General features: G+C 45.0%; 1 protein-coding gene across 15 annotated transcripts in view; it reads left to right on the top strand.

The window, feature by feature from the left end:
- Glut1 (Glucose transporter 1) overlaps positions 1-12,500 on the top strand; it is a 490,886-nt gene that overhangs the window by 165,748 nt on the left and 312,638 nt on the right. The gene's annotated exons all lie outside the window — the stretch shown is intronic.

The following is a 12,500-nucleotide window of genomic DNA, read 5'->3' as shown; positions in this document are numbered from 1 at the left end:
TACATGCACATATATCGTTTGGAGACATGGAAAGAATAAATGAAGAAGAAATTAGTAAAATAGGTGTGCAAGGCAAAGGTGGAGAGAGTGAACCTGAAGGGCGACGAAGGATGAGATGGATATATGGGCTAAAAGCGGCATTAGGAAAGAGTGGGATGTCTGTTTAGGAAAGAAGGGAGAAGACAGAAGGTAGGGGCGAGTGGAGAATGATTGTATGGATGGTGATGCATGGAAGGGAGTGGGTAGGGGATGGAACGGTGAGGGAGTATGTGTGAATGATATTTTGACGTAGCCCAAAAGGGATTTCTTCCCGTTTTCTCTTTTTCTGCATGATGAGACGAAGAGTGGGGGTTGCTGACTAAATAAAGCGGCCTTACTCTGGATGTACTGTGTCGTGCTGCACTCCTTCTGACCCAGGGCATTGGACGAGATGCAGGGATGACCCGTCATCCAGGATAACCCAAGAAAAGAGTGAGGGAGGGAGGTGAATGGGAGTGGAGTGTGTGGGGATGGAATGTGTGTGAGTGGGTTTTATGCCTTTATTTATTAGCTACCTCCTTTGTAAGTGGGAAATAGCTATTGGTATATGTATGGTATGTGTGTATATGTATATATATATATATATATATATATATATATATATATATATGTGTGTGTGTGTGTGTGTCTATATATATATATACATATATGTATACATATATATATATACATATATATATATATACATACATATATATATATATATATATATATCCTGTCTCTTACTCTCGTATTTTCCCTCTGTTTTTCCCCTCTGTCTCGTTATATTCCCTTCTTTCTCCCATTCTTCACTTTTTCACTCTTACTCTCTCACCTCTCCTTTATGTATCTCCCATTTCTCACTCTTATATTTTCCATTATCTTTCTCCCTATCTCTCCTCTTTGTCTCTACTCTATCTCTCTCCTCCCCTTGCTCCTTTCCGGTCTCTCCTGTATCCATTAGATCTCTTTTTTCCTCACTTTCTCATATTTCTCCTTTTTCTCTTTCCTCTCTCTCTCTCTCTCTCTCTCTCTCTCTCTCTCTCTCTCTCTCTCTCTCTCTCTCTCTCTCTCTCTCTCTCTCTCTCTCTCTCTCTCTCTCTCTCTCTCTCTCTCTCTCTCTCTCTCACCCTCTCTCTCTCTGTCTGTCTCTATCTCCCCTGTGCCTCTCCTCTTGTCATATTTTCCTCGCGCTCCTCCTCTCTTCCCTCTCTCACTCACTCACCCCCTCCTTCCTCTACCTCCCCCTCCTCTCGTCTCTGTCCTCTCTTTCCGCCGCTCTCTCCCTCTGTCTCTCCCCCTGTTCCCTCTCTCCCCTCTTTCCCACTCTTTACCACGATCTCCACTCTTCACTCTCTCCCCGCTCTCTTTCCCGTCTGTACCTCTCTCTCCCTTCTCCATTTCCCGTTTATCACCCCTCTCTCTTCCTCTCCTTCTCTCTACCTCTCTTTACCCCGCTTTCTTCCCTTCTCACCCCCTCTTTCTCCCCCCTCTTTTCCCTCCATCTTTCTCCCCCTCTCAACTCCTCTCTCCTTCTCTTCCTTCCCTCCCTCCTCCTCTGTTTCTTTTGTCCACCTCTCCCCCCTTGATTCTTTTCCATTCTCAATCTCCCTCTTTCTCCCCCTCCCCCTCTCCCCCTCTCCCTGTCTCTCTTATTTTCTCTCCCCCTCTCTCCCCCTCCCTTTCCCCGTCTTTCTCTCCCTCTCTCCCCGTCTCCTCTTCCCTTCTTTTTCCTCATATTTCTCCCCCTCTTTTTCCCTCTCTCTCCCCCGTCTCCTCTCTCCTTCTCTCTCCCTCTCTTCCTCTCTCACTCCTCTTCTCTTCTCTCGGTCCCTATTTCTCCCCCGTCTCCTTTCCTTTCTCTCTTCCCCTCTTCTTCTCACCTCTCCCCTCTCCCTCTCTTCTCTCCCCTCCTGTCTCTCCCCCTCTCCCCGTCTCTCCATCATCTCCCCATCCTCTCCCCTTCTTCTCCCCTTCCTCTCCTTTTCTCTCTCCTACGATTCCCCCTCTCTTTCTCCTTTCCTCCCCCTCAATCTCTTTCCTCTCTCTCTCTCGACCCCCTCTCTGCTCCCCTCGCTTTCCCCCTTCCCCCTCACCACTTTCCCTTCACCCCTTTCTCTTGCCTCCAACATCTCCCCTTCTTCCCCCTCTTCTTCTCCCCCTCTTCCTCTCATTTCCCCCTCCCCCTCTTCCCCTCTCCAGTCTTCCCCTCCCCCTCTTCCCATCCCCCCTCTTCCCCTTCCCTCTCTTCCCCTCCTCTTCCCCTCCCCCTCTTCCCCTCCCCTCTCTTCCCCTCCCTTCTCTTCCCCTCCCCATCTTCCCCTCCCCATCTTCCCCTCCCCCTCTTCCCCTTTCCCCTCTTCCCCTTTCCCCTCTTCCCCTACCCTATTTTCCCTTTCCCCCTCTTCTCCTTTCCCCTCACCCTCACTCCTTTCACTCTCAGTCTCTGTTCCCCTCTCCTTCCATATCCATTACTTTCCCCATTCTCCCTCGCCTACCCTCCCTTCGTTTTCCTATCCTCTCTTCTGTTGCCTCCTCCTCCTCCTCCTCCTCCTCCTCCTCCTCCTCCTCCTCTGTTACGTTTCACTTTCCCCTTCTCCTTACTTCCTTCACTTTCCCCTTCTCCCTCACTCTCCCATTCTCCCTTCCTTTCCCCTCTTTCCTCACCTCCCCCGCCCCCCTCACCCTCCTACTCCCTCACCTCCCCCTCCTCCCTCACCTCTCCCTCCTCTCTCAACTCCCTCTCCTCCCTCAACTCCTTCTCCTCCCTTACCTTCTCCTCCTCCCTCAGCTCCTCCTCCTCCCTCAATTCTTCTTCCTCCCCCAACTCCTCCTCCTCCTCCTCCTCCTCGTCTTTCCTCCTCCCTACCTTTCCTCGCCGCATCTCCAATCCAATCTTCCTCTGTTTCTCCCCATGGATTCCTTTCCCTGAATTCGCCTTCCTTGTGTCCTGTACGTCCACTCACCCGTTGTCTCTGTTCTCTTCATTCACTTCCAGTCTCCTCCCTTCCCCCCTCTCCCCCACGTGACCTCCCTCTCCCCCCCCCGGGGTCCCCCGTGGGTCTCGCTCCCTCAGCTCCTACTTAACTTGGGCGCAGATCAGGAATGATTTTTTTTTCATTCAATTATTTATTTACTCACTTGTTCATTCCTGGTGTCCAGTAGAAATAATGGTTTTGTTTTATTTACAATATAATATCAAGGCTTGCAGAAAATATATTGTCAATATTCTAAGTTTATTATTGTTATAGATGGTAATAGATGAAATATAGTTAAGTTCCTCTCCAACTCCCCCCCATACACTCCCCCCCATCCCCGTGGGAGTTTAACCGTATACCTTCTCCTTTTCTTCCCCCCAACACCTTCCCTCACCTTTCTTTTGCACACAAACTCTCTTCTATTCACCTGTCACCTCCCGTTCCATTCCTGTCCCATCCCTCCCTCCCTCCTCTCACTTCCCCTTCTCCCCCAGCTTCCTCTCTCCCCGCTTCCTCTCCCCCTGCTTCCTCTCCCGTCGTTACCTCCCCCCACTTCCTCTCCTGCTCCCCCCACTCGCTTCCTCTCCCCTCCCATCTCTTCCCTTCCCATTACCTTCCAATCCCCCCATCTCCCCATTTCATCCTACTCCATCCCCTCCACTTCCTATCCCATTCCCTTCCCCTCCCCTCCCCTCCCGTCCCATCAGCTCCCTTCCCCTCCCATCTCCCCCCCTCCCCTTCTTGTCATTCTCGTCTCGTCTCCTCTCTTCCCTTTCCATCCCCTCCCTTCCCATCTCCTCCCCTCTCCTTCCCTATATTTCTCTTTCCTTCCTTCCCCACCCACCCCCTCCTTTCCCCTCTTCTTCCTTCCCTTTCTTCATATCTCTTCCCCTTCCCATCCCTCCCCTTCCCATTCCCTTCCCATCCCCACCCCCACCCCTTCCCATCCCCTTCCCCTCCCTCCTATCCCCTCCCCCTCCCCCTCCCCTCCCCCTCCCCTCCCTCCTATCCCTTCCCTTTCCTCCCTCCCTTCCCACCCCCTCCCATCCCATCACCTTTACCTCCCTCCCATCCCTTTCCCCTCCCTCCCACCCCATTCTATTCCCTTCCAATCCCCTCACCATCTCCACCCCTTTCCATCCCCTTCCCCTCCCTCCTATCCCTTCTCCTCCCTCCCTCCCTTCCCACCCCCTCCCACACATCCCCTTCACCTCCCTCCCACCCCATTCCATTTCCCTCCCTTCCACTCCGTCTTATTGCCCTCCTTCCCACCCTATCCCATTCCCCTCTCTCCCACCCCATCCCATTCCCCTCCCTCTCATCCCATCCCATCCCATTCCCCTCCTTCCCTCTCATCCCCTTCCCCTCCCCTTACCCCTCCCTCCTCTCCCACCACCTTCTCCTACCTTCCCTCCCATTCCCTTTCCCTCTCTCCCCTTCCATTTCTTTCCCCTCCCTCCTTCCCATTCCCTTCCCTGCCCTCCCCTTCCACTCCCTTCCCATCTCTCCCCTCCTATCTCCATTCCCTCTCTTCCCATCTTCTTCCCTCTCCTACCTTCCCCCTCCTACCCTTCTCATTCCATTCCCCTCCCTCCCCTCCCATCTCCCTTCCCTCCCTCCCCTCCCCTCCCATTCCCTTCTCCTCCCTTCCCTCTTCCATCTTCCCATCCCCTCCCCTCTCCCATCTTCCCCTTCCCTCCCATCTTTTCCCCACTGGCCCCCTCTTCTCTCCTACTTTGCCCTCAGACCTGCCCCCCTCCCCTTCCCCTTCCCTTGTGCAATGTAGTTCTTTACTATCGTCACTCTATAGCTAGCCTCAGCGCCAGGTGGTGGGTAATAGTGGTAACCATTACCCACCACCCTTGATGCAGTAATCCCAGGTAATGTGCAGTTTTAGTATCTCTCTGACCTTTGTGAGCTATGAGGGGACTCGCGCTGTTTCAGCAGCGGAGTAGTTTTGAGTCACAGTGCCTCTATATACGTACAAGGAAAATGACGGGAACATGGACGCCCTGATCATTCGCTTCATTTTGGGTTTGTGTAATACTTTATAACTGGAATGTGAATTCGGGGTCTTTATGGAATTGAGTATTGGAGTTTGAGGGCTTTAATGATTATTGCTATGTTTTGCTTTTTCTGTGACCATCAAGCCCTTATACCTCAGTAAGGTTCAGATGATTTTGCACTACTTCTTCTTGTGGCGTCATCATGGCTTATGGGTTGGTGGCTTTCCCGCTATATTTATTTTTCAATTTTCTTTTCCTATCCTTTTTATATGATTCCTTTTGACATCCTTACTCGGCCCACCTTCACTCAATCTCATTTTTTTATGCTTTTTGAAGATCATTATATCTACATTTATTCGTGTAACTATATGATAAAAACCCACGTTGCCCTTCTCTATGACCACCGCCCTCATACCCACACGAGTGTCTGCCATGAATATTACCTCTGATCGTTACGTTTTCTTTACAGTAGCTCTGATCATCGTCAGTGGTGACGGAACTTCTAACGTAGCAGTATGATGTTTTTATTTTATTTTCTGTGACTTAGTCTCTTACATATTATTCATTTATGATTTAATAAAATTGCGTAGATACACCCATGATTCATGTAGTATGTGTAGACATGATGGTTTTACCATATTCATTGAATGCATTAGGACTCAGACGTGAACCAACTTACATATTTCATCTCAAATGTCTGTTGCCCATTCACACTCATATAGAAATATATTTCCTCAGGGGAAACTATAGCACTATCATAGAATCTCGAGGTCATTCGAGTGTTAAAAATCTGTTTCCCATCATGAGTTTCATGTCTGAGTTTTCTTTTTCTTTTTTTTATGAACCTCATGAAAAGAAATCATATTAACACCAGTGCATATGTCTTCTCACTATTATTTTTTAACGAGCAGTTGAGTCACCGCAAATTTTGTACTTTGAGTTCACAATAATACATTTTTTTCTTAAGTTGTCATAGAAAATGTCACACGAAAATAAGCTTACGAAAGTCAGCATAGTGTTTTTGTTTTGACACTTGAATACTGTCCATTGTAACTAAACTATTCTTCTCTCTACGTGTACAATGATACTGTGTGTTGTCACCAAAAATACTCTCGGCACCACATCCTTCCCGCTTCGTTGTGTAGAAGTTTTTCGGTGTTCACACCCTCTGAAACTCCTCACCCTAGTTGCCACATGTAGTTTCTTCTCCTACACCCGCGCACACACGTCCTGTGCCCAACAGAGGACACACACACACACACACACACACACACACACACACACACACACACACACACACACACACACACACACACACACACACACACACACACACACACACACACACACACACACACACACACACACACACACACACACACACACACACACACACACACGTGGCACAGTTGGTAGAGTTCCCGGCTGCCACAACGGTGGTCCGGGTTCGAATCCCGCCCAGGGCTGAAATAATTTCTGTATCGCTGTGCTGCGGGTTGTTACTCCAACTCTCGTGGGCGGCAAGTTGGGTGTGTGTGTGCATGTAAGGTCACAGCATTACCCATACATCGGCCATATATGAGCTCTGAGCTCTCTTCTGGGAGGGAAATAGCTATCAATCACGAGTCCAACACGTGATCCAAGACCATGGTGAATCACACGTACACACACACACATGTACACACACACGTACACACACACACACGTGCACACATACACACACACACACACATGCACACACGTACACACACACGCGTACACACACACGCGTACACACACACACGTACACACACACACACACACACACACACACACACACACACACACACACACACACACACACACACACACACACACACACAAACACTTACACAAAAGTAACGGTAGCGGTGCAGATTCTTCAGGAGCAAAAATGTATATTTGGTGGCGCCGGTTGCATAATGCAGCAGCTGGCGGCGACCAAAAACAAGAGCCGGAGCCGGGTCCGGGTCCGGGTCCGGTCGCATCTCTGAGGCGAAATTCCGAACCTCCTTTCGAGAACGATTTCTTGGCGTCCGTTTCGCCCTCCGGTGGCGGCGACAGCAGCGGTTCCTGCGTCGTTTCGTCCCGCCCCCCTCCCCCCATACTAACCGGTTCTGCCTGGCGTACCTCGCCTCCGGTACTTTTCCGTGGCGAATATTGCTTTTTCATAAAATTCATTTCGTGACCGCCTCAACACAGACGTAGTCTACAGTCTTTGTTCTGGTAAGGGTAGAAGAGTGGTTGGGGTCTTCTCCAAGATTCCCCCCTCCCCCCTTCCCCGCTCCCACCACTTTGCCTGAAATAAATTGTCTACCGCATTGGTTAGGTTTTCAAAACACAACGATAGTTTTATTAACGTTCGATACCGGGGGTTCATTTGAGGAAGAAAACTGTATTTTTTCACGATAAAAATTATCTGTGATAAGTATGTTCTGTATTTATTAATTTATCTTTATATTTGTTTTGTTTTTGTTTTTTAGGTGAAATTAAGGAAAGAATATCAAGTAATAATTGATTTATTAATACTACGTAAAACTCGGTTGTAAGCTACACTGATTCCGCTACTTCACTTTTAGGCAGAGACCATGAAACAAGTAATACAATGTTACCCACTGATAGTGTTCAAAGTGACATTATGAACAACCAATAGTGATACACATTTTCTATTCCATCAGCCGGGTTAATGGGAGAAAAAAAAAATCGGAGGGTGGGGGTCACTGTGTATATTGAAATGAAGGAATTGCTCCCACTTTCTTTTCGATGAATAGATATATCGAAGTTACTTCCAGGTCCTCTCCAATTTCTTGCCACATTAGTTTGTAATGCATTCCTAATGTGCCAAGAAATTTGAAAAAAAGTTGTGACAAACTTTGATCTGGCTACTCTCTCTGTCTCCCTTCCTCTCCTCCTCCTCTCCTTTCTTCTCTCTGTCTCTCTCTCTCTCTCTCTCTCTCTCTCTCTCTCTCTCTCTCTCTCTCTCTCTCTCTCTCTCTCTCTCTCTCTCTCTCTCTCTCTCTCTCTCCATCTTCCTCTCCCTCTTCTCTTCCTCCATCTCTTCCTCCTTCCCTCTCCATCTTTCTCCCTCTTTCTCTTCCTTTTCTCTCCCGTTCCTTCTCTTTATCCATTTCCTTCCCCATCTCCCTCTTTCCCTCCTTCTCCTCTCCTTCTCCCTCTTCATTTCTCCCTCCCCCTCTTTCTCTATCCGTGTGTGTGTGTGTGTCTGTGTCTGTACACGTGTCTGTACCTGCATCTGTAAAAGGTCTGTCCCACTTCCTCTCTATCAGTCACTCTCTATTTTTTTGGTCTTTACTTCGGAAAATGTCTGTTAAAAGGACAAGAGTTGAATTGCTTTTTTTTTCGTCTGCAGGTGAAATCCATGTTCAGGAATACCATGTTATTCTTGCACTCTCCCATGTAGAAATCCCTGCCACACCGATGGATATATATATATATATATATATATATATATATATATATATATATATATATTGTGAATATATATATATATATGTATATATATATATATATATATATATATATATATATATATATATATATATTGTGAATAGTTATTTTATTTTACCCAATGCGCTTCGCTTTTATTCTTTTTATTTGTTTATATGATTATTTGTTTACTTGTTCATTTATTTGTTTACATTCGATAACAAGACCCTCACGTGTGTGCGCTTAGATTTCTGTCTTATTTCTAATTACCTACGAACAAATTGTTTTTGAATTATGTATCTGCCATCGCAAGAAAGGGAAAGACATTGTTAAATCAATTTTAGGATTTTTTTAATGTGACCGTAGATCATATATACTGTATATATATATATATATATATATATATATATATATATATATATATATATATATATACCTGTATATATATATATATATATATATATATATATATATACCTGTATATACATATATATATATATATATATATATATGTATATATATGTATAATATGTATATATATATGTATATATATGTATAATATATATATATATATGTATATATATGTATAATATATATATATATATTTATATATATATATGTATATATGTATGTAGATATCGCTGACAATCAGAACGGTGGCCTGTTTGTTTTGCTTCGTTTCATTAGCTCCTTTTCCCCTACCAGTTGCCACTTTTGGCCATATTAGCTGCCTACAAACCGTTTTATTCGTTTCCAGGGCATCCTTTTCCTCCACTTCCTAGGTAGCGGGCAGATTATTCTTTTATTTAAACGCCAGTGCTCATCTACATATATCTCTCTCTCTCTTTTTTTTTTGGGGGGGGGGGGTGATGAGGCCTTTGGCGGCCTTGCAGGAAGGAGGAAGGTGCCTTTCAGGTCATCACGACTGCATACAGTCCGTAGTTGGTCATCGGTCCTAGAGTTTGCCGTTTTGTACGTGAGCAGTCGTGGATAAGGTGAGGCAGAGTGCGGGTAAGAGGAGGAAAGAGAGAGAGAGGGGGAGGAAGGAGAAAGAGAGTGGGGAAATAGAGAGGTGGAGGAAAGAGAGAGGGGGAGAAAAGAAAGAGAGGGGAGGAAAGAGAGAGGGGGAAATAGAAAGAGAGAGAGGGGAAGGAGAGAGATGGAGAGGTGGGGAGAGGGAGAATAGAGAGGGAAAGAGAGATAAAAGAGGGAGAATCCGTAAAGAAATAATACGTAGAAAAATAAGTGAGAAGGAGAATACAAAGAGAGACAGAGAGAGAGAGAGCGAATGCGTAAAAAGAGAAAGAAATAATAGAGAGGGAGTGCATAGAGAGAGAGAAGAGGCCGAAAGAATTGTGGGAGAAAGTGCGAAACAAAGAGAGAAAATGGGAGGAGAGGGCGAGGGTGGGGTGGGGGTAGGGCCACTTTGGTATGTAAACAGCATCAACTCCGAGTCAGCAAGTCTGTCAGAAATGTAAAATTGACTCCGTCAACTCTCCATTCCTTTCGGGTCGAGCGTCAACTTTTCAATATTTTACCGCGCCGTATTTTTTTATTTTTTATTATCATTATTCTTTCCAAACTTTTGCCATGAAATTTACATAACAATTATGAAGTGCCGTTTTCTACGTTTTATCCTCTCATTAATACATTCAAACTTGGTCAAGAAATTACTAACAAGTTTATGCATTCGGAAGACTCTTTTGACGGTGAGTCTGGGCTCCGAGCTTAGTCAAGGAGCCTTCCGCTTTTCTATCCTTGCCCGTTTTAGAGGACCGGACAAGTCACCGGGAAATCTAGATCATAGGTCTTCAACAGACCCATTATCCAATGCCCCGATCACCCAAAGACGTGGATCCTGTGCCCCGCCTTTGCCCCCACCCCCTCGTCTCCCTGATGCTCAGTTTCCCAAAGTTCTTTGTCGTCATCGTTTCTTACTGATCGTCTCCTCCTCCACCTCCGGATCCTCTCTTCTTCCACCTTTCCTCCTCTAAATTTTTATCACACCAGCTGAATATCTCGTCCTCTCTTGCCAGTGGGAAAAGGGTCCAAATATTGTGTGTGTGTGTGTGTGTGTGTGTGTGTGTGTGTGTGTGTGTGTGTGTGTGTGTGTGCGCGCGCGTGTGTGTGTACGTGTGCACACGTTCCTGCGTTTTGTCTCTCTTCGTATGTTTGACATATACTATTGTATGGTGGTGCGTAGGCTTGCTTTTTGTGTCGGCGACGTGTGCCCGGGCACAAGGAGTGGTTGTTCACCTTGCTCATGTGGGAGTAACTGGTGTGGACTGTTGTTCACCAGCGCTTAGATCCTTGTGAACAGTCTCGTGGCTCTGCCGTACGTCTGGGGGAGTGGATGTGCTTCCTTTTACTAACGTGTTTGTAGCAAGTTACTGCTTACAGTGTAATATATATACATACATTATATATATATATATATATATATATATTATATATATATATATATTATATATATATACACATATTCAAATGAACACAACAGCATTCTGACAATTATAAATCTTCTTTCTTGTGTTCTCAATTCGTCTAACTGTAGATCTTGCTTCGGGAAGATGAGCCAAGACAAGTCCTTCAAAATTTTTAATTTTTAATTGACGTTTCCACTACAAGGAGTCTTTTCAGAATGGTAAAATGAAATTAAAGTCTTACACAGTTACATGATACACAGTTGACGATCTTACACGGGAACCATAGCCATATTTTGTGAAGTTACAACAAATGTATCAATAAGCTCCGCACCTGGGACTTGAATCCTTGGATGTGTGACTGCTTACCACAAAGCAAGGACACAACCATTGTACCACACTTAATCGTACAAAAGGAACGATCTGTAACTTGACCTGACCCTTCCAGATAGTTCCTTTTGTTCGATCAAGCGTTACGTCCATTTGTCCTAATTTCACACAATACATTTCCCATGTAAAATTGTCAACTGTGCATCATGAAAGGCTGTAATTTATTTTTATTATTCTGAAAATGACTCCTTGTGGTCGAAACGTCAATTAAAAATAGAAGACTTTGGACGATTTGTTTTTGTCCATCCTCCTGAAGCAAGATCTACAGTCAGAAGAACTGAAAGCATGAGATAGAAGATTAATAAGTGCCAGAATGCTGTTGTGTTCAACCCAATGTGTATTAGTGAGAATCTGCACCCAAAATACACAGGCACATGCACATAGCGTATATATATGTATATATATGTAAATATACGAAAGTGCTCTGTTTCGTTAGTTTATCTTTTCTGGTGGTTAAACTCACGTGTGTGTGTGTAATATATATATATATATATATGTGTGTGTGTGTGTGTGTGTGTGTGTGTGTGTGTGTGTGTGTGTGTGTGTGTGTGTGTGTGTGTGTGTGTGTGTGTGTGTGTTGTGACTTACTAACAGGCACACTAATAGTTAAAAACTTAGATTATCTCGCAATCTCCAGAAGACTATGCAAGGGCAAAAGAGAGGAATATAATGATATAAAATGTAGGCTTGAATGAGTTTGTTTCTGTCTTCCAAGACTTTAGGTAATGAAAATACGATCTTGCGTCACAAAGCCTTTGTTGCCCTGGCCCTCTTGGCCGTTGGGACCCATTATGCTCCTCTCCCTTTGGTAATGATTGTGGACAATAGTCGAGTTTTAAACCGTTGTTGGTATCCTATTTAATTTATTTGTTTGCTTATTTATTTTATTTTTGTTTTATTTGTTTATTTTTTGTTTTTACTTGTGAAGTTTTAAGCCGTTAGTAATGTTTCATTTTATTTTATCTATTTATTTATATTTACTTTTTTTAATTTAGGTGTCATTTTGTTTTATTCTTTATTTTATTTTAGTTTATTTGAATCCATCCTATTCCATTTTACTCTATGTACGCACTATAGTTCATATATCCTACTACTACAGCCGTTGAATTCTGTACCTAACCATCGTCTGTTACCACGGGGTCGTCTCTTAAAGGAGGGCTGGGTCAAGTTTAGACGCGGACATGCTTTCCAGGTGTTTCCCCTGGTTCCCTGATCACCCC

The sequence above is a fragment of the Oratosquilla oratoria genome, chromosome 1 (assembly GCF_046742065.1).
Source record: "Oratosquilla oratoria isolate Oo_2021 chromosome 1, ASM4674206v1, whole genome shotgun sequence".
NCBI classification, from domain to species: domain Eukaryota; kingdom Metazoa; phylum Arthropoda; class Malacostraca; order Stomatopoda; family Squillidae; genus Oratosquilla; species Oratosquilla oratoria.
This window is presented reverse-complemented; position numbering and strand designations above follow the sequence as displayed.